This window comes from Carassius gibelio, chromosome A9 (assembly GCF_023724105.1).
Source record: "Carassius gibelio isolate Cgi1373 ecotype wild population from Czech Republic chromosome A9, carGib1.2-hapl.c, whole genome shotgun sequence".
Taxonomy (NCBI): domain Eukaryota; kingdom Metazoa; phylum Chordata; class Actinopteri; order Cypriniformes; family Cyprinidae; genus Carassius; species Carassius gibelio.
In genome coordinates, this window is record NC_068379.1 from 6,596,976 (window position 1) to 6,620,604 (window position 23,629).

General features: G+C 36.0%; 1 protein-coding gene and 1 long non-coding RNA gene across 2 annotated transcripts in view; one reads left to right on the forward strand and one right to left on the reverse strand.

Moving 5' to 3' along the window:
* The window catches only part of LOC128019537 (immunoglobulin superfamily member 2-like), a 119,173-nt gene that overhangs the window by 53,320 nt on the left and 42,224 nt on the right, over window positions 1-23,629 (forward strand). The gene's annotated exons all lie outside the window — the stretch shown is intronic.
* On the reverse strand, window positions 6,636-11,512 carry LOC128019541 (uncharacterized). The gene is made up of 5 exons (XR_008185197.1): window positions 10,723-11,512; window positions 10,486-10,579; window positions 9,484-9,587; window positions 7,401-7,585; window positions 6,636-6,916 (listed from the first exon to the last, which is right to left on the reverse strand). It is a non-coding gene; the product is annotated as an uncharacterized LOC128019541 (long non-coding RNA).

Genomic DNA, 23,629 nt, shown 5'->3' on the forward strand with positions numbered 1-23,629 from the left:
CCACCTACTGTACTGGATCAACACTAATTAAAGATGGACGATGTGGACAGCAATCAGACGGTGAGTACCGATATTTGATTAATTTTTATTTTATAACGTTTAAACGGTGCAAAGTTTACATAGTGAGAACTGCTACGTATGAATTAATAATTAATTCCCACCAAATTAAGAATTTGTGAGCTAGTTTTATTAATTACTACGACGTTAATTCGTGGCCATGATTTCATAAATCCTTGTTGAGTTTTAATTACGAAGTATTATAAGTGAATCTAGCCTGCACATTAATTAAACTTACCAGATGACAAGAGCATGGTTGATGTAAGGTTTGTAAGATTTACCTGCAGCTTAATGTATTAGTGTGAATACTGGCTTAATAGTCATCGTTTTACCATATTTATGTATAAAATATCTTTCATAATTAAACTGCACTAACTGCCTAGTTGCAGTATGTGTTAGCTTGTTGTTTTGCCATTGTTTTGTAATGATGAATGAGGCGTTTGGCAATTTTAATAGCTTGTTACAATTTGGCCTAATCTGCAGGTCTACTCCACATACAGTCCATTGATATCATGTGTTCCTGTCATGTTCTGCATGGCCAATAGGAAGTGATTTTATGGATTTGGTTAGGCTCATTGTAGGACAGATGATTAAAAAAGGCACTAGGTTCTCTTTTTCAAGATACATATACAGTAACAATCCAAAAAGGGAGATCCCTGCCAGAATTGAAGAGATGCACCACATGCTGCAAGGACTTTCATTTTTCATATATATATATATATATATATATATATATATATATATATATATATATATATTCCAGTTGAATATGTTAAACAAATGTTTCTTATTTATCTCTCTCTGTCTCTCGCTCTCTCTTTCTCTAGAGTTGAAGCCTACAGCCATTCTATCCATGCAGCAACTGATGGAAAAGTGGTTCACTTTGGTGCTGTTGTGATGTTGTCGCAAAAATTACATATATATATATATATATATATATATATATATATATATATATATATATATATATATATATATATATATATATACAGTACAGAACAAAAGTTTGGACACACCTTCTCATTCGAAGAGTTTTCTTTATTTTCATGACTATGAAAATTGTAGAGTCACACTGAAGGCATCAAAACTAAGAATTAACACATGTGGAATTATATATGGAATTATATACATAACAAAAAAGTGTGAAACAACTGAAAATATGTCATATTGTAGGTTCTTCAAAGTAGCCACCTTTTGCTTTGATTACTGCTCTGCACACTCTCGGCATTCTCTTGATGAGCTTCAAGAGGTAGTCACCTGAAATGGTCTTCCAACAGTCTTGAAGGAGTTCCCCGAGATATGCTTAGCACTTGTTGGCCCTTTTGCCTTCTGTCTGCGATCCAGCTCACCCCTAAACCATCTGGATTGGGTTCAGGTCCGGTGACTGTGGAGGCCTGGTCATCTGGCGCAGCCCCCCCCCATCACTCTCCTTCTTGGTCAAATAGCCCTTGATGCCTTCAGTGTGACTCTACAATTTTCATAGTCATGAAAATAAAGAAAACTCTTTGAATAAGAAGGTGTGTCTAAACTTTTGGTCTGTACTATATATATATATGTACATATATGAATATAAATAAACATTCTTGAATCATTCTTGTGTCTGGTCTTGCCTCTGAACAACTTTTAAAATTTTGGCAGTAATTTAGTGACTCCATACGCTGATTCCAACTTTAACTTACCTGATAATGAGCTAATTCACCTTAAGGAGGTTAATCAATATACTGTATAATTCAAGAGACTAAGACTTTTAAGGTTCTTCATTTTTTACAATTGTTTTAAAATTGATATACATCAATTTTACAAAATTGATATTTCATTTATATTTTGTTCAAATTCATGTTTAAATTTAAAATTGTGACTCAAAGCACACTTAGTAATTAACCTCTGCTGCATTTTGAATCAAAAATCACTTTTAAAAACAAATACAACTGAGAGTAATATATTGACGCTATATACAAAGTAACGTGACTGCAAACTAAACCAACAGGGTACTAGAACTGCGTTCCTGAAACTGCAACCATCGCTATATGGTCCAGTACGGTTGGTGGCGCTGTCACGAAAAACTAGGGTCCTAGAACTGCGGCCCAGATCTGCGGTCCTGAATCTGCAGCCTCCGGTTGTGCAGGAACATACTATTGGACTTTAGGCTTCAAAACCGCTATTGAGGACTCTATGGGTGACGTCACGGACACTACGTCCATATTTTTTTAGTCTATGGTTTCGTCTGAGGTTGATTTGCTGATCAACACATTAATCCGTGGCAGCGGGAGAAACTAATGTTGACAAAGTGACGAGTTACAAAAAGTAGGCTACTTTTTTTAGTTTGGAATCATTGTTAGTCCAAGAATATGGACTGGCGTGTTATTTGTGGTATTACTCCTCGAGCATAATATTTCAATAAATATCCAGGCAGTGTTCCACTGATGTGATGACGTTTCTTACATCAGCCATGAATTAAAATCAAAACAAACATGACAAGGTTAAGGGCAATGAGGAACAGCAAGCCACCCCTTCATTCAGTAGGTTTATAAACTTACAGTAACCTGATAACCAGAGGTGGGTAGTAACGAGTTACATTTACTTCGTTACATTTACTTGAGTAATTTTTTGGGGTAACTAATACTTTTCGGAGTATAATTAAAGATGGGTACTTTATACTCTTACTTGAGTAAATTTTTTGGGAAAAATCTGTACTTTTACTTACTGTGGGCGACGCTCCTCTCGTTACTTTATCTTAATGCAATAAATGTTATAAATGCTTCAGTTTATTCCAAACGCGCCGTCTACTCTTCTCTGGGCAATGAGCGATGCCCATTCGCGAATGATTCATTCTTTTGAGTCAATTCTGTTCAAAGGCTTGATCAAACCAAAAGGCAAACGAGTGAATTGGTTCGTGAATCAGTTTGAATGAGTCGTTCAGTTCCCTGCCGCACGCGCTGAGCTTCTGAAGCAATTCACTCAGAGTTGTAACGTTTAATATCTGCAGCAACGTTGAAAACGGGGCTATAGAACTGCACTGAATTGAAAGCAAATCAGCAATTAGCTTGTGATGTAGATCCTTATTAGATGAACGCGTGTGCTGTCTACTTTTTAACAGGTAATAACTTGGGCTACATTCGATTACAGTACACTATACCACTGTGACATTAGTTTGTTGTACGTGTGTGGCTTATAACAGAGGGGAGTCAAGTTGAATGCAAGTCAAGAATGCAAGCGAAAACCCCTAAGATGATTCATTATTATTATCACTACTAATATAACGTTACTACTATTATTTGTGTGTGTATTGTCAGTGTCGTATTACTGTACAAGGACAGTGGATAATATTAGTTGTTAATAAGAAAATCAAATCATTAATCGCCCCTCCCCTCCACACCCAAATGCCTGCGTGTGCAGGACGGGTTTAAGCACTCCTCTAGTTCTGTCTTACTCGTCCACAAATCACACGAAGATTTTTAGTGTGAATTACTACCTGTCTTGTGTCCTTCGTGACAACTGCCTCCGTTGCGACTTGCGCACAGGCATCGCGAGGGCCGCCATCTTAGGGGTCCTCGCTAGGTGGGACCCGATTGTTCAAGATGCATTTTAAGTGAAGATAGGACTCTTTTCTCGTGTTTATCTTTTATTTAACATAAACAAACACATATACTTTTATAAAAACGTTCATTAAGTGAATAATTATGAATGAAATTAATAGTAAATTAAGGCACAATAAATCAAAAGGAGATTTTCATTGCAGCAGTTTTTTGTTTAATAGAAAATAGGATATTTTAGCCTTTCCAAATAGTGGGGGCAGAAAACAAACTCTGCTCAAATAAATCACCTGCCTCTTTATTTAAAGCAATGTTTGAATGCAAAATAGACTGAGTTTAACAGATTACATTTACGTCTGTTTGATTGTTTTTATAACAACATACACATAAATCATAACTTGATTTTTGCAAGTATTGTAAACCGATGCTCTACGGTTAACAGTGATTTTTGATGTTTCCTGCTTCTGTTGTCTGAACCCGTTCTGTATGATGTCAAGAAATTATTCCAGCATACTGTATATTACAAAGGCAGAGAGGAAAAAAATTGTTATTATACTACAGTTCCTAAACATTTTTATATTTTTCTTTACCACAGAAGCTCTGTCCCCCCTGCTGAAAAAAACAATAGAAACCATTACAGAAATTCTAATGGTTTCCATTACAAAACCATTACAAACCATCAGCAATTAACCATTAAAACCATTACCAAATGGTTTCCATTACGTAGTGTGTTTTGGGCATATTCCATTAGGAATTATTGGTTTGTATTGGTTTCCATTACAAGTTTGTATTGGTCACGATTTGCACATAATGGTTTCCATCACAGTTTTGTATTGGTTCTGATGGTTCCATTACAAGTTTGTATTGGTCTTTATTAAAACAAATTTAATGGTTTCTGTTGGTTTTGTAATGGTTCTGATGGTTCCATTACAAGTTTGTATTGGTCTTTATTAAAACAAATTTAATGGTTTCTGTTGGTTTTGTAATGGTTCTGATGGTTCCATTACAAGTTTGTATTGGTCTTTATTAAAACAAATTTTATGGTTTCTGTTGGTTTTGTAATGGTTCTGATGGTTCCATTACAAGTTTGTATTGGTCTTTATTAGGGATGCACCGAAATGAAAATTCTTGGCCGAAACCGAAAACCGAAAAAGAGAAAACCAAGGCCGAAAACCGAAACCGAAACACCGAAAGAAATTATGCCAATTATTAGTACCATTGCATTTATTGCTATGACCGTGTACTAACTTTACTAAAATTAAGACATTGCAATTGCATAAATTAATATTAAAGTTTCAAAGATAATTACAATTACATAACTTATAAAAAAAAAAACATAAAAATACATAATTACAAATGATGCAAATATGTATTAAGCACATTGCAACAATGCACAGTATAAAATAAAATTCAAACTAAAAATTTATCCCACTCGTGTATATTTAATAATAATGTACAGGCCTACTGGCCTGCAGAAAGGTTTTAAAATGAACAGTTCTCTCATAAAAACAAAGTGCATTTAAGTGCATTTGAAATTGTTCTCTGTAGGACTAGAAAGTGCATTACTTCTCCAGTTGGCAAGACTGTTATCACTTCTGGGGATGGGGACTTCAGACAGATAACCATCTAGCTGTTGAGCAGTTGAGCTTGTCATCTGCCTGACATTTGAGAAATATTTGAGAGAGTGTATTTAAATAGGGCCAGGGCATAAATAAACATTTTTATCAAATTAAAGCAGAAATCTAGCAGAAAATCTAGCATAAATATGGCTACAATCTGATATTATGTATGTATATATGTTTGTGTGTGTGTGTGTGTGTGTATATATAGTAACCTAAGAACAAAATAGCCAACGTATTATTATTATTTGAGGCACTTTCTTGCAGAATTCCACTGAACATATCAGACAACGAGGGTGCATGCCCCTCATCTGGTGCAGAGACCAGTCTTTTTTTTCTAGATGAGAAAAAAAATGAGTCTTTTTTTTTCTCCTGCGCATGGCGCTTCTCCGCATACAGCGCGGGTTCTCCGCATCCAGCGCGGCCTGGATCATTTCTCGTGCGCGCTGCCTTATTTCCGCATCCAAGTAATGGTCTTTATAACGCGGATCAAGCACATTCGCGATGAAGTGCAGAGGATCCGAAAAGATCTCAGTGAGACGTGTGCTAACAGACTCTATAAGACTGTACTTTTCTTTGTTTTCACTTCGTGGTCCGTCTTAATCTCTATTTTAGGAGACATTTTAGTGCTGCGAATAAAGGAATACGAAGAGAGAGAATGTTCTCACTGGTGTTAAGTGAATGTCGCGGGGAGCTCGTGGTCTTTGCTATGCAGATGCACTTGCAGGTCGCGGTTTCTGTTTGCGTCATCACAACATTTCGGCCGTGTTGTTTCGGTGATAAAAGTCCATCGGCCGAAAACCGAAAAGGCCATTTTCGGCCGAAAATTTTCGGTGGCCGAAATTTCGGTGCATCCCTAGTCTTTATTAAAACAAATTTAATGGTTTCTGTTGGTTTTGTAATGGTTCTGATGGTTCCATTACAAGTTTGTATTGGTCTTTATTAAAACAAATTGTATGGTTTCCGTCAGTTTTGTAATGGTTCTGATGGTTCCATTAAAAGTTTGTATTGGTCTTTATTAAAACAAATTTTATGGTTTCCGTCAGTTTTGTAATGGTTCTGATGGTTCCATAGCAAGTTTGTATTGGTCTTTATTAAAACAAATTTAATGGTTTCTGTTGGTTTTGTAATGGTTCTGATGGTTCCATTACAAGTTTGTATTGGTCTTTATTAAAACAAATTTTATGGTTTCCGTCAGTTTTGTAATGGTTCTGATGGTTCCATTAAAAGTTTGTATTGGTCTTTATTAAAACAAATTTTATGGTTTCCGTCAGTTTTGTAATGGTTCTGATGGTTCCATAGCAAGTTTGTACTGATCTTTATTTGCATATATTTAATAGTTTTCGTTGCAGTTTTATATTGGTTCTGATTTGAATGTTTAACTGATAGCTGGTAATTAGGCCATTAATTAATATAAGTAAATAATTTAAATTATTAATACAAACTGTACACAGGTTGTGTCAAGAATATAATTTTTTTATTTATTTAAACTTCATACCAACCTTTCAATAGCAAACAGTTCAGGTTGTTTTGCAAAGAATTAAGAATATGCACCTAAAATCAAAATTATTCACAGAATACTCAACATAGCTGGAATTAACACAAAACCTTGACATTACATTTTATTTTAATTATTGTTATTCATTAATGCATTAATAGAAATGCAGGAACTATGAACTGTTTTTGTGGCTTGTAGCTGTCTCAGACCTGAAAAAAAAGGGACAATTCATTAGGACAATGTACCACATTACCAGTATGTGAGATTATCCATACATATATTTATATGGCAGTCTCAAAAAAGTTATTGATTTTTCTTTCATGCCTAAAATCATTAGGATTTAAAAAAAGATAATGTTCAATGAATATATTTTGTAAATTCCCTACCATAAATGTATCAACTTAATTTTTTATTAATAAAATGCTTTGCTTTGGATTTGAAATATTTTTCACAATATTTAGATTTTTTAGCACCATCAGATTCCAGATTTTCAAATAGTTGTATCTCAGACAAATATTGTCCTCCTAACAAACCATACATCAATGGAAAACTTATTTATTATTATTATTGAAATAAAAATCTAAAAAATAAAATAAAAACAATTACCCTTTTAACTGGTTTTGTGGTCCAGTTTCACAAATAGGCTTGAATAATTACATTATCTACTTTTTATGGTACATGGTCTCTACTCACTTCGAGTCATATTAGATAAGAAGTTGTAGCAATTCCATTCGGATATGGATATGTAAACCCTTACCACTGGCAGTTTTATCTGGTTTATGTCACTGATCTCCTCAGCCAGGTATTTCCGTACACTTAGGAGGCGTTTATTTCCTATAAGGTGTGGCCTTTTTTCTTCAGCTTCTGAGACAGACACTCTTGTTTTGAACACACACACACACGCACACACATAAACAAAAATTGAAATTCAAGAACTGATGGACTAATCTCAGACTTTAAATCTGACCACTCTCAAGTGGAAATTAAGTAGCATATGTGACCTGTGCTGGCAAAGTTAGTCACAATGAGCAAAAATCAGTTGAGGTTTTTTTTCTCATTAAAAAGTCCTTCAAAATCATGTATAACTGTATATATTAAAAAAAATGACTGAGCTACACCCGTTTTCTATTTTCTAAAGGTTCCAAAGCAAAATCACTGAGCAACATTGCATCTTTTCCTGCAGTTCTTTTCTTAATAATAATTCACTTTTTTATTTTACATCCGAACAAAAGCATTCAAGTAAGAAAAACAAATAATCAAATGTAAAATCTCTTTATTCATTACAAATAAATTAATTATTAAAACTATAAAAGCAGTTCAATTAGTCATTCTGTGTATACAGGTGCTCGTCATATAATTAGAATATCATAATTTCAATTCAAAAAGTGAAACTTGTATATTATATTCATTCATTACACACACACTGATATATTTATTTATATCTGACAACTAAGGAAAATCCCAAATTCATTATCTTAGAAAATTAGAGTATAACTTAAGACCAATACAAAGAAAGGATTTTTAGAAATCTTGGCCAACTGAAAAGTATGAACATGAAAAGTATGAGCATGTACAGCACTCAATACTTAGTTGAGGCTCCTTTTGCCTGAATTACTGCAGCAATGTGGCGTGGCATGGAGTCGATCAGTCTGTGGCACTGCTCAGGTGTTATGAGAGCCCAGGTTGCTCTGATAGTGGCTTTCAGCTCTTCTGCATTCTTGGGTCTGATATATCACTTCTCAGCAGCAGTACAGTCCTTTTTGAAGCGAGACACTTCTGGTTCTGTCTGTTGTTCAAGAGTGGCTTGACACAAGGAATGTGACAGCTAAAACCCATGTCTTGCATACGTCTGTGTGTAGTGGTTCTTGAAGCACTGACTCCAGTTGCAGTCCACTCTTTGTGAATCTCCCCCACATTTTTGAATGGGTTTTGTTTCACAATCCTCTCCAGGGTGCAGTTATCCCTATTGCTTCTACACTTATTTTCTACTACATCTTTTCCTTCCCTTCACCTCTCTATTAATGTGCTTGGACACAGAGCTCTGTGACCAGCCATCCTCTTTAGCAATGACCTTTGTGTCTTCCCCTCCTTGTGCAAAGTGTCAATGGTCGTCTTTTGGACAACTGTAAAGTCAGCAGTCTTCCCCATGATTGTGTAGCCTACAGAACGAGACTGAGAGACCATTTAAAGGATTTGCAGTTGTTTTGAGTTAATTAGCTGATTAGAGTGTGGCACCAGGTCTCTTCAATATTGAACCCTTTCACAACATTCAAATTTTCTGGGATACTGAATTTGGGATTTTCCTTAGTTGTCAGTTATAAACATCAAAATTAAAAGAAATAAAGATTTAGAATATATCAGTCTGTGTGTAATGAATGAATATAATATACAAGTTTCACTTTTTAAATGGAATTAGTGAAATCAACTTTTTGATGATATTTTAATTATATGACCAGCACCTGTATTTATCAGGATATATATATAACTGTAATTTGAATGTCGGATTGAAATGAACACTGTTATTAGAGTAGTTAATTGTTAGCATAAGTGCGGCTAATAATAATAATTAAAAAAAAAATAATTAGCATGTTTTTGTGTTTTGCTTTGGTACTGAAATTGGTACTGTGACAACACTAATAGTTAGACCTTGATTAATTTGTTCAGGTGCACTGCAGGTTGGAGCAAAACTCTGCATCTAAGTGGACCTTAAGAGACAATGTTGAGATCTCCTGCAACATGTCCTGAACATGCACTATAAAGAGACAGAATGACTTACAACACTGGTGTCCAGTCCTGGGCTGAAGGTCCAATGTTCTGCAGAGTTTCTGCTGATCCTTGATCAGCTGCTCAGGTCTGCTTAACTGGGGTTGGAGCTAAACTCTGAAACAAGAGAAGACAACCAATATTATGAAGTAAAAAAAAAAATGATTCAGAAATATGCACAACGTTTGAAGATGCACAAAGATGAGAAGAAAGCTATGTGTTTAATGAGAACTTTCCACTGAAAAATAAGAAGCAATATTAAGTCACAGATGCATTTTTATTAATTCTTATTAATATTGTTTAAATATGTTACAGTAACCTTGTGCTTTATCAATGATTTTCAGTCTCTGAAATAGAAAAGATCTATCAGTGCTGAATGGCATCATACATACATCATATGTAATGATATTTAACAAGAGTTCTAACACTGTGTCGTCACTGGACAGCACAACAAAATAAAACAGAGCCTTTTATAATCAGTGATGCTCTCTACACTGGATGCGGCACGAAACAACAAATCACAGACGGTGATCTGATGCCTTTTCCTATTTATGATGTACTGACACAAAGTTTGAATGATTTTTAAGTCACTTTGGTGTGAGAGTGTGTAGCTTGGAGATAGAGATTTTTTTATGTTTCTGAAATAAGTCTCATGTACACTAAGAAAACTGCATTTATTTGATCATAAATAAAAATGGTAATGTTGTGAAATATTAGTACAATTTAAAATAACTGATTTATATGTGAATATTTTGTACAATTTTATTCTTGTTTTCACAAAGCATGATTTCTGAAGGATTGTGTGACACTGGAGACTGATGCTGAAAATTCAGCTTTGATCACTTATTAAAACAAACTTAAATAGAAAATAGTTATTAAAAAATGGTAATTTCACAATTTAACTGTATTTTAATCAAATAAATGCAGCAGTGGTGAGCATAAAAGATGTCTTTGAAATACATGACAAATCTGACCCTTACATTTTTGAATGGTGTATGTTTGACGAATTTCTTACTATTCATGGTTCATAATGTCTAAAAATGTTCTTCGACAGGAGATATGACTCTAGAGCACAGCCATCAGCATGGAAGAACCTAGGAACATAAGCACTGTCACAGAGACAACAATATTTATTATACAATTCCAGGTATAAGGAATATACTATAGCAGAGGTGAAATGCAGAAAAGAAAAATAATAATTCACAGAATATATAATTTATATAATCATTTACAATAAATATATATATTTTACTTATTTAGTAATGCTCCTACAGCGTAGACATCAAAATGTGTATGTTTTCATCCTCTCTGTCAGCAGCTCCCTTCAGAAATGTTAAAATCAGGAACATCTCCTGTGTCATAGAGGTTTTCTGGCACTTCTGAAATCACAGAACAAGTTTTACCATGAAAGATCAAAACCTGAAGGTTTCAGCCCATTTTCACGCTCTATGTAAGTGATGTAACGTTATCCGGTTACGTTAGTGCACATTTTAGGATTAAACAGTGCATACTTTTAGGGTTAAATTAATTCGGTTAAGTTACTTCCATTCATCCATTGATATATATGGAGAGAGAGAGAGACAGAGAGAGAGAGAGAGAGAGAGCATCTACACACAAGATCACATTAAAAGCCCAAACTTAATAAATAAGAGCTCATGTCTATCGTTACCTCTTGTAGTTAGCCTTACCTTTGAGATGCTAACGGACTTTTTCTGACGACGCTAAACCATTTCTATAAAGTAAATATTAAACGAAAGCGTATAATTTACATGAAATAAAGTGTCAGGAACACTTTAATGTACTATTTGTGTAATTTAATAGACTAAACTTACCTAAAAAAAAAAGTGAAACCACATTGAGTGTCAGCGATCAGCTGCTTGACGGTTGGGCTGCTGCCTCGTTTCCATGGTGACGTCCTCCGCTCCAGTTCTGCGCGCGCGCACATTACAGCACGTGGAAGTCACGCAGAATTTCACTGTTATTTCACATCTATTTTTGGGCTAAATTTGGACCAAATCCGACAGACAAAACAAAGACCAACTTTCAAGTCAATTTTGAAGGCCATGACGAGTTGATTAAAAAAAAAAAAATTAAATGAATTAAAAATAACCTTTCCAAATGAGGTATAGTGGCAATCCAAGACAATACATGCCACCAATAGAAGAAAGCAATTTACCAATAGAGACCCACAGGGACCATTACTGTCACCATTAAAACCAACATAATTCCCAATATAACCATTAAAACCATTACAAATTTTATAATGGTTTCTATTGTTTGTGAGTTCATTTTTTTAAGCAGTAGCCTACCCACTAAGACCATTACAGTTTTCCAAAGAAACCACTAAATTTATTGGAGTCATAATGGTTTCTACTGGTGTCCAGTAGATACCACTAGAAGTTTCTAAAGGTGTTCTATTGGTCCTTAATGGTATCCAATAGACGATACACGCCACCAATAGAAGAAAGCAAATTACCAATAGAGACCCACAGAGACCATTACAGTGTCCATTAAAACCATTAGAATTCCAATAAGAACCATTAAAACCATTACAAATTCTGTAATGGTTTCTATTGTTTATTTCAGCAGGGCCGAGACGCTCTCGAGTAACGTTGAGACTGATGATACCCCAATCTTCCACAATGGACTTCACATAGGATGAACTGTTTCCAGTTTCAGCAAAAAAGCAAGAATTTATGAATGGATGACTGCACCTTAGCACTCTTCACTGCCACTGCATGCCTCACCTGGGCCACAGAGAAAACAATGTTGCTGCCTGTACATGGCACAATTAACCTCTAACCTTACAGCTGAATCAATGCAGTAACACTGTTAACTACCAATGATATTTTACCAAATGTTCAGACTGAATATACAGAGGAGAACTGGTCCCCAGTGTTTTTTTACTCCAGTATTGACATCTTACAGATTTTTCTTTATTAACCACCGTTGCCTTTGGCTTGCTTGCTGTATGTATGACGACTAATGCATTTAGCACCAACTGTTAAACAGTGAGGGTGTTTTTGACCATATAGACACAACAGTATGTCTTTCTGTAAAGATTCTTTAAAAATGTTATGCATTTTGAAAAATGTATAAATGTCTTACATTGATAGTGTGCATATTGCTTGAACATTTATATGTAAAAAAAAAAACAAAAAAAAAACAACAACAGTAGAATCATTATATTATAATTGCAAGTTATAATTATATAGCAATTATTGGTATCTATCAGGGGCGTAGCAGCCATTTTAAAAGTGGGGGGGACAGCTGTATGGTGATTTGACCCAAAGCTGATGTTCATAATAAATTCTAAATAGAATACCAATTGGCATTTTACTTTTTCAAATTTGGGAACATGACATGATAGCTTACAGGAACCTATTTTTGTTAAATCATACTCAAAATGTAAAAATACTGCAGGACTTTGAGACCAATGGGAGACCATCTATATTTTTTATGAAATAAAGATATTTTATGATATTTACAATATTTCAGTTGCACTACATTTGAACAATAACTTTTCTTTTTAACAGTTGGACAAAAACAGGTGTTAAATGAGTATACAGATTACATCTACAGTAATTTTATACAACATACATTTTATGAAAATTATGAGACAGATAATCTGTGAAAAAAATCAAGCTCCTCTGGCTCCTCCCAGTGGTCCTATTGCCATTTGCAGAAATACATCACTCCCGGTAAAAAATAACCAATCAGAGCTGCGGTCCGTAACTTTGTTTGTGTTCAAAATGTAGAAAAATGTATATAATAAGCGAGTACACCATGAATCCATTTTCCAAACCGTGTTTTTAGCTTGTCCTGAATCACTAGGGTACACCTATAATAAGTGTTTATATTCAGACTATTTTAGATTGCTTCGGGGATACCGCGGCGGAGTAACCCAGTACCTTTGTGATTCTTCATAGACATAAACAGAGAGAAGTAGTTCCGGCTACGATGTTCTTCCGCAAGACGCAAGCAGTTCTGTTTATTAACCGCTAGAGCGTCAAAAGTTCCCTACCGCAGCTTTAAGATAGTCAATCTGCTTTTTTTTTATACAAATCTCACCTGTTACACATTCTGGAGAGGTTGAGCAACTGCCCCCTCTCTCTGCCAGTGACGTCACAGCCTGCCTTTCCTACAGACCAGTTAGGACATAAAGTAACAGTTATGAATTAAAAGAATAAAATTTGATAAAGTATTTTAAGATATTCGTTGCAAAACAAATATGATTTATTGTGAAATCATAATTTTACTCCGCGAGCAGCACGTAGACAAACAAAAGACAGCAGAAACCAATAATATTGTTACGTCTTATTTAGCAGAGGCTTTTATCCAAAGCGACAAGTATGAGAGCATTTAACACACTGAATCCGGCGTGACGACCGACGTGACGAGGTCCATACGGGTTCAATAGGTTAAATTATAACATGAAAACTTTATCGCGCGATTCGTGTCATCGCGACATACTGTAACATACTTACAGTGTGTGTTTGAAAAAGGATGTTATCGTCCTTTGCTTTTTTCGGGGGTGCATTTTATCCCAGACGGCCTAATAGCAAAGTGAACAAACGAACGAACGAAAATTCAGAAGAGCAACAAGAGATTTGAAGCTCATAGCAGACGCGCCCAGGAGATGATTCGCTCTGTGATTGGCTGAATGTTACTTCACTCAAATCTAAGTAACAAATCAGAGAACACTACAGGAAATATTCACGCTGGATCCTAAAAAAAAAAAATTAGCAGGGGTCAGAATCACCTGTTTCTAAAAGTGCGGGGGACGTGTCCCCCCCGTCCCCCCCGGTTGCTACGCCCCTGGTATCTATATAAACTATCTAGCTGTATTTTTAGTTACTTTCAGTGCACAAACAACCATTATTCACTTACTATACTAAATGGTATATTATTATTATTACTCTTTATTTCAGACTCATGGTCCATATGAAAAGAAGAAAGAATGAAGAGGAAAATACACACAGAGAATTTAAAAGACATACAAGCTTGCATTCCAATGCTTCCGCAAACTGGAAAAATACCTTGTATCACTATATAAATATAATAGGCATACTGACATACTTCATGTAAAATTAATATGACATTCGTTTTACATAAAATAATAATATATCTGTATATAATACAACAATAACACGGTTCTGCACAAGCAATTGCGATATTATATCATTTAGATTAACAATATAAATTCACAAACACATCGAGTAAGCTGTATGCTATACTGATACGCGAGTAACAAAAAAAAAAAAAAAAACGAGAAATGTTTGATTTCACAACATATAGCTCGTGGGCTATATACTAGCCTATGAAACATGTAATTTAAAGTACATAAATGGTCATTATAGCAAAGTTCAAACGACAAAAATAAAAACGCGATTTAGCAGGAATTGTAATCAGGCGCTAAAAAGTAATACCCATTAAATGTTTGTTGAGCAAATGGGATCACTCGGGGTCCTAAGCGGACTCGATTTCTCATGACACTGGCGCTGAGCCAGAGATAGACGCGTTTTACAGCGCTGCGCATTATAACTAATCACACACGGTTCTGTTGAGCCTTTGAATGCAATGGCCAATCAGAGGTGTTCCGATGAGTCATCGCTGAAATGCCGGTGCTTCTTTCACTCGCTCACTGACTGAATAGCTCTTTCTGGGGAATTCTCTCGTCAGAAACAACAAAGTGCAGATGTGTGTACGAATCTATAATTAAGATATGGATTTCACAGTGTTAACAGTTTCAGTGATTTTAATGGAAGTCTCTGATTGAAATCTAGACTGTCAGTGAAAATGATCTTTAATAATGTAAATGTTGTTTGCTCTTTTTCTGAACAATGAAAGATTATTGGCAATATTTATATCACATTAACTTTCAATGTTAAATTCACATTTAATATAGTCAGTCGTATTAAAAATAGGTTATGGCATGACACCTATATTTGTTACTTAAGTAAACAGACAGGGTTTTATAATACATTACATAAATTGGAGTAAAGGCTGATGAAATATATACATTTATTCACACACACATACATAACATACATTTAATCTATATATCTAAATAGAAATAGACTCAGTATATATGAACCAAAGTAACTAGTAACTAACTACTTGAGTAGATTTTTTATCTGATACTCTTTTACTCTTACTCAAGTAATTATTCAAGACTAGTACTTTTACTTTTACTTGAGTAAATATTTCTAGAATTACTTTTACTTTTACTTGAGTAAAGTTTTTGGGTACTCTACCCACCTCTGCTGATAACAGTAAATTCCCTGCCTATGGTAATATTTTGGTTAAGGTTTGAATATGCATTACCTACGGTGTAGACGGTTATTTGAAATCATATACCTCTGCTCTGAAGGTATCCATTGTAAAAGACCTCTGCAATTTGCTGCACAATATTAGTCTTGAAAATTTGGTCATGAAAGACCTCCCCTTTTGCTCAGAATAAATTGGTTCTTATGTTCAACATATGTCTTTCAATTATGGCAGTCAGGTTTATCTGCCTTAAAGGTCCCATGGCATGGATCATTTCATTGACTGACATGCTTGCATGTGAAATAGCCAGCATTAGATGTGCAACTCTCTCGAAGAGTGCCCAAGGACACTTCGACACACTGAGCCACAGCCACCCACAAATACAAGCCAAGGATATTACTTTAAGTTCTGAAGTACTAAGAATTAGGTTATTCCAATCAAAACTATGATAAATTGTACATACCAGAGTGAACAGGGCTCCCATTCCACCAACTTCATTTGGATCCCCTGAAAAAACATCAAAGTTATGTGGTTAAGGGGTTTCCAGTTGGGGTGCTGCAATTCCACTGAGTACATCTAAGACTTTTAATTATTGTAAAGCTAACCTTCTGCATTTTGCAGCGGATCACCCTCATCACTGGGTAGTAAGGTTCCCCTTCTAGGATACCATGGTTACATTCTAAAAGATCAAAAAAAGTATGAGTTTGACCTCATACATCTTCATCAATTAATTAAAAAATGATTTTGACAGGCAACACATGATATATTTATGACTTACGTACATCTGGCTAAGGTAAAATAATCACTTTATTTAAAGTCTGATTTGAAATGGTGAAATGTAAATCTAGGAAAGCTTAATAACCTTTGGGTGATTTTTTCCCCCTCAGTTTCTTCCTTGTAGACATGTCTGAGGCTGCAGAATTCTGCTGCTTCTTTTTATTGTTTGCAGACATATCTGTTGAGATTAAGGAAATGTAGCTGTTATTACAATGAATACTGGTCTAAATACCTTTATTCTAATAACAAATATATAATATCACATTACATATATATATATATATATATATATATATATATATATATATATACACATACAGAAATATAAGCAATTATAAATGTCTTAAACATTGTGGGCTACAGACGTTAAACACATACCAAGACAGATGCCTCATCAATAACATGAAAGGTGGTTTGGTTTTTGGTTTGGTTTTTTAACCACTTCTCCTTTCTGTCCTCAAAATTCTTAAGTTTTTTTTGCCAGTCTTTGCTTTCTTGGCTGTACAGACTGGCAATATTTGCAGGTCTTGGTGGCCACACCAATAGCTGCTTTGCAGCCCACACAGATTGTTATTGTTGACCCTCGTGGCATCTTAAAACTAGAATATAAAACAATCAACATTTAATAACCAAAGAGACAAAGGAACTGCCTTATTTAAGTGTTACATTACAAATATTTGTAATTTGGACTATTTCAGCATTATCAGTAGGCTAGTGCCAGATATCAACACTTCATGTTGTTTCATATTTTCAAACGTGATACAGCATGAGATATCATTAATATCGATGTAGTTTATTTTGTGTTTAAATGACTATACATTTCTGCCCTTGAGCCGTTTTAATGACCTGTGTGTCAGCTATTGCAGTGCATTTTGGGATTTGTAGTATGAGTGAGTGGTGGGACTGCGATTTACCGCGGGCCATTAATAAAAGACGTATGAAATTATCCGGCCACTGAAAAAATATCGATATATGATTTTTAGTCCATATCGCACGGCCCTACTACAGAGTCTATGCAACAATTACCAGTATTCCATTTATTCATATATCTCCAAGTTGATTTCTGCTGCAGTGACATGAATTTGGAATCAATAAAGTTTTCAACTTATCATTCTGAACTCGATTAGCACATTGCCGCCAACTGCAGCTAACGTTAAATGGGTAGGCTAATATACGTTAATGCTGGAGGAACCCCTATGTCCTTGGACACATCCCTATAAATTCATGGTGATAAATAATTAACGAATGATGACTTAGACAGCGCTAACTAACTTTATTATTCAGGTTCCGTAAGCATATGTTGATATCACTACGTGTATTAGGTACCTACCTTTGAGGATGTACAGTATGAATTAGTGATGGGCCATGCGCAAAAGATGCGGCTCTGAGAGCCGATGCTTTGTAGTGAATCAGAAGAGCCGGTTCGCTTCGATTGAGAGCCGGCTCCAAAAATGTTTTTTCTTTGGCTGCTTACCTCAAGGCAGAACTTTGTTTTAATTGGTCAGCAATCTTATCGAGGCCAATCAGATGTGAGTATATGGGATCATAAGATTATGTAAAAACAGAGAGGGAGGTGAAGTGAAGCGCATTCCACTGCAAGTTAACCAGTCGTAACAACGTTAAAGGGGGGGTGAAATGCTATTTCATGCATACTGGGTTTTTTACACTGTTAAAGAGTTGGATTCCCATGCTCAACATGGACAAAGTTTCAAAAATTAAGTTGTACCTTTGAAGGAGTATTTTTGTTCCAAAAAAAAACTCTTCCGGTTTGTCACAAGTTTCGGAAAGTTTTTTTCGAGTATGGCTCTGTGTGACTTTAGATGGAGCGGAATTTCCTTATATGGGTCCTAAGTGCGCGCTCCCGTATAGCAGAACACTGAGAGGCTGAGCACAGCCTGATCAGAGCGAGAGCGTCGCGAAAAGTCACAAAAGAAGTGTGTTTTTGGTTGCCAGGGCAAAAGACGATCCTGCACAGATTACCAAAAGAGAAACAGCATTAAGGGACCAGTGGATGGAGTTTATTTTTACAGAGCATCAACGGAGTGCAAGTGTTTTTGTTTGTTCCCTGCATTTCGGATTGCACATTGTTTATTTCTTAAGGATAATGCAGTCCCAACGGAAAAGGGTCACGATTGTGTGTTGGAACCACATTCGGTGAGTAAAACTGCTTCAAATATCTCTGTGTTGTTAACTTAGCTATCAGCGCGTAAGCACATCAAGTAAACAACATGCGATGTTGTCATCAAACTGCACTTTCCACATGTACAGCTTAAAAAAAAAAAAAAAGACGACATAAAGTGGAACTTAGTCATTTTCCAAAACTGCTAAGCAAATATATACAGTTTCAGTACATACCACATAGCATACCGCCTTTGCTGATGCTGTTCTTGTTAAATTTCAGCCTCTGGATCTGTGTTACAGCTTCCACATGCTCTCAACTCAAAAGCCTACTGGCGCTCGTGATTCTTTAGCTCCGCCCACACGTCACGCCTCTAGGCGCTCGTGTTTTTCCGGGAAAAATCGGTACAGACTATCTTTATCTTATAAATATAATAAAAATAAAGACTTTTTGGAGTTATGAAGGATGCAGTACTACTCTATAGGTACTCAAGATTAACATGATATTGAGTGAAAACGAGCATTTCACCCCCCCCCCCCCCCCTTTAATGGAGGGGAGACTGTGTATTGTGGCAACATCTTTTCCTTCAGAGAGAATCTAAAAAAACAGGGCAGATAATCACAGAAAAAAGAAATATGATCAGTCCATCAAAGCTGAGGCATCTGATTTTTTTTTTTTAATGCCAATCTTCACTGAGGACATTAATACTGTTTGCTTGAGTTTGGTTCTAGTTCTGTCGAACGAGCCGGCTCTTCTTTGGGAGCTGAGCCAAACAGCCGAACTTCCCATCACTAGTATGAATGGTGGGTGGCGGAAAGAGCAGACACCCCCCCACTCACTTGTCAATCTGCTGACCTCTGTGCCTCTGTGATAGGGCAACCCACGTGTCAATCAATGACCTCTCGGAGCTACGTTGCCCACACGTAAAAACGTGATGCCACTTTTGTGACAGTTACATTTAACCATTGTATGGTGTTCGGGTCTATTGGACCCGTTTTCATTTTTTATCAAAATAAAAATGATAGGATTAATTATTTGTTCAAACTCTTTGGCCTTGGCTCATTTTCTGTGAAGAATATATATTTATTTAATCCTTTAGCAGACGCTTTTGTCCAAAGCGAATTACAAATAAATACAATATTTACAATAGAAAATATATCTGAACACATTTTCAATGGCCACACACTGAACACCACATTTATATTACACACAGGATGTTCTGGTCCACTGGACTAATAGAAGACCGGGGGCTGATAAAAGTGTGGAAATTGTAGGTCCTGTGTACCTTTCCTCTGTCCCCTCCTGTCAGGGCCTGCTGTTAGTGTGTGTGTGTTTTTGTATATGGTTTATGAGGACACAAATTTGCATAATGACATGGGTATTACAACGAAAACATGGTTTGTAAGGACATCTGTGTCCTCATAAACCATACAGCTTTAAAAAATCATACTAAATGGTGTAAAAAAAAAGGAGAGTCCCCGTAAACCACATATCCAAGTGTGTGTATGTGTGTTTGTGTGTGCGCGTGCGTGTTTGAGAGAGTTATATACTAGTTAACCATGCCATCCAATAAAGCACTGCAAACACTTTTCTTGTCTACTTAAATCTAACTATATCATTAGATGCATTGTGTAGCCTATTTGCTGTGGCAGATATAAATGATTTGAATGACTGTGTTCATCCTGGCATAAAACCCTCCATAATCATAAAGATAAAAAAAATCTCAAACAATCCTCATTTTGATCATAATTTCAACACACACACACACACGCACACACACACAGGGGCGTTGCACAAGATCCCGGGCCCTATGCAGTCCTGATGGGCCTCCCTAAAAATATCCAGGTAAAATAAAATATATTCCAGACTTTTCAAGGACCCTCTCTTCCTTTGGGGCCCTTGTAATCAGTACTGGTTTTACCCCCAGTCCGATGCCCCTGCACACACACACACACACACACACACACTTGAAGCCCTCAAAGTGCGTTCTGAACCAGAGGCTGTTAGGGTACATGTCCAAAATGTAATTTTTTTAAACTTTGTCATAAAGCTTAACCAAATACATCTATGGAAAGGTCTTGACCTGGAGAGTAACATATATCAATCTATATTATTCCTGCTTTGAGATATTGACCTTTGAACCCTAACAACAGGGCATATTTGAAGGCTTATAATTATGGGACAAAAAGAGTTACATACATGAGACAAACTGTAATAGAAATATGTTGACATGGGTTATAAATTCAGCATAGTCACAAAGGGATGTGGTGGGGGGGGGGAGGTTCTATGGCGTAAAAATAAAAATCCCCAATTGAACAAGACAATATTTAAAGTCTGATGCCAAAAATGTGTTTGATATCCCCTAAAACTGGAATGCCACCAATTAAGTATTTACAACTTCCAATTTTAAGGAAAACCCAGGGTTTAAAAAAAAAACTACAACTCCCTAGACCCTTCTTCAGTACTTGTGTTGACATCAGCACCCCAGTTGTAGTTCTTCTGTTTTAGGGTTGTGCTAGGGTTGTAAAAACATATATCTACCCAATATATCAAATATCACAAACTGACTAATAAATAATTATACTGCATGTATATGATCTTTGATAAAAGAGGACAAAAATGTTTGTTTAATGACGATAGTTTAACTAAAACATGAGACCAGCGCGCCAACTGCTCTGCTCACGTAACGGAAAGCAGACTGTCCTAATCTCCATAGTAACGGTCATGGACAATGTTGCTACTTCCGTTATCAAAAATGTTAAAAAAATAACACATACACATTTATTTTTCATAACTGAAGGCGTGATTATTGAAACCGTTATTTGATGTCAATCTACTGTAACGTTAGTGCTGCGTTATAAAACACAAATATAATTAAGACAAGAGATATTTAATTTTCCACTTAATGTCCGCCGTTTTTGTTTTCCCGACAGGAACCTCGAGAGTCACATGATTGAGACACAAAACAAATTTTTTTGGAAAGTTTAACAATCACACAGTTTGCGAAAGAATTGACATTTCCCCTCTGACATTACCGCTTGACAGCTGTTATGTCTGCCTTAAGCGCCTGCAGTCCTAGCCTGGATGTCAATCAGTTTGCTGTGATTGGCCGCCTCGTCCAGCGGCAGTCACCTTCCCCACGTGAGCAGTTGACAGCATCATGAATATGAAGCCTAAAATATCGTTTTCGCCCTAGTGGCTTGCTATCGTACAGGTAATATGAGTAAGTTAACACTGGCAAAGGCTAATTAATATATAATAATATAATATCTAATAATATATGTCTAATAATATATTACTTATAGGATACAATATTCATTTTAATTTTACAAGAGTGTCTGGCCCTGATAGTGTCTGCCGAGAAATGGTTTGGCCCTCGGACAAGTGTAGTTGATGACCCCTGCCTTAGAATAACTCACACAATGGGATAAAACAGTAAACTGACTTAAATGAAAACTATTCATGAATCAAACAAAAAAGACATGACTATAGTTGAAACAACAGTTCACTTTACTGGGTGAAATTAATAAAGTAGGCTTTCTAGAGCTAAGAGACTATGCCCTGTACAAAATAAAGACTATATATATTTAGAAAGGTAGGGGTGTGTGTGTGTGCACGTGTGTGTGAACGAGAGAGTGAGAGTGTGTGTGAGAGTGAGTGTTTGTATGTATGTGTGTGTGAGTGTGTGTGTGTGAGCAAGTGAGTGTGTGAGAGTGAGTGAGTATTGATATACTATACTAACGTGGAAACATAAGCTGAAATAGCACACTGTTGGAGAGAGTAAAAATACAATAGGCTATGTAAACTACAGTAGGTACACTATATACAAACTATAGTGAGGCTATGTAGGGATGCGCAATACATTTCGACCAAAAAAGTAATGCTATAAAAAACAAAGGTAATTTGTCATGTTTGACAGTTGTGAATCACCAGTGATTGGGTTGGGACAGAGGCTGGGGACTAATTGGCTAACATAATGGGTTTTTACAGTTTCAGAGGAATTTGCAGTACATGCTCTAAACACAAAGAAATATTACAACAGCAGTAAAATAACCTAAGGTTTCACATACAAGTTATTACAGCACTGACGTTTGGGTTCAACACAATGTAAACACATCATCTCCCTAATAACTACTCTCCCAGTTCCTCATCAGTTGAGGAAGTATTCTCTGAGTCTTCTTCTTCAGAAAAGTCATCTAAGGGCAATGTTTGCAGTCCAAGAATACTTCTGTATGTTGTGCGTGCTTTAGCCAGTTGTGCTTCAACTTCACGCAGTCTTCTCTTCAGCACACAGAGTAGTCCTTCACGTCCTTTCTCCATTAAGCCCTCTGTACTGCCTGAGAATGTGACATTAAAATATAAAGAATGGAGCCAATGGTTACCAGAGAAGCAAATAGAAGAAAGAGACTTCCTATGTGTTGTCCTTACATTTCCCAGTGGTGTCTTCAGTCAGTTGAAAGGTAAACTCTTCAATCAGTCTAGCAACACTCTTCATGTACTCCATGTGCTGCTTGACTTCGCGAACCACAATAAATTCTTCTTCTTTTAGTCTAGCCAGCAGCATTACCTTGTCAAAAAAATTTTTTTTCGCTCCATATCACCATGACCTGCAATACATTACATCAAAGTGTTATCTTACAACCTCCTATAAAAATATTGGGACAGAAGATGTTTTGCATGCTGTACTACTACAACAGAGAAATAAACCCTGACAGGTTGAGATAGAACTGATCACATCCATTTACAAATTACTGCATTCTTTTTTTTTTTGCATATTGCCCAGTGTCTTAACATTTTTTTTTTCATCGGATTCCATATTTACATCAAGAGGTGTGAATCAAACAATTTGTATTCAGTGTATTTCAGGGGAAGTACTTACATTCCCATGGCCAGGAGTAGTTGTCCACAGCCAGGAGTTCATTGGGAGGAGGCAGTTTTTCAACTTCCCCCACAGTAGCATTGTGGTCATTGATGGCAACTTCCAAGACTTCCT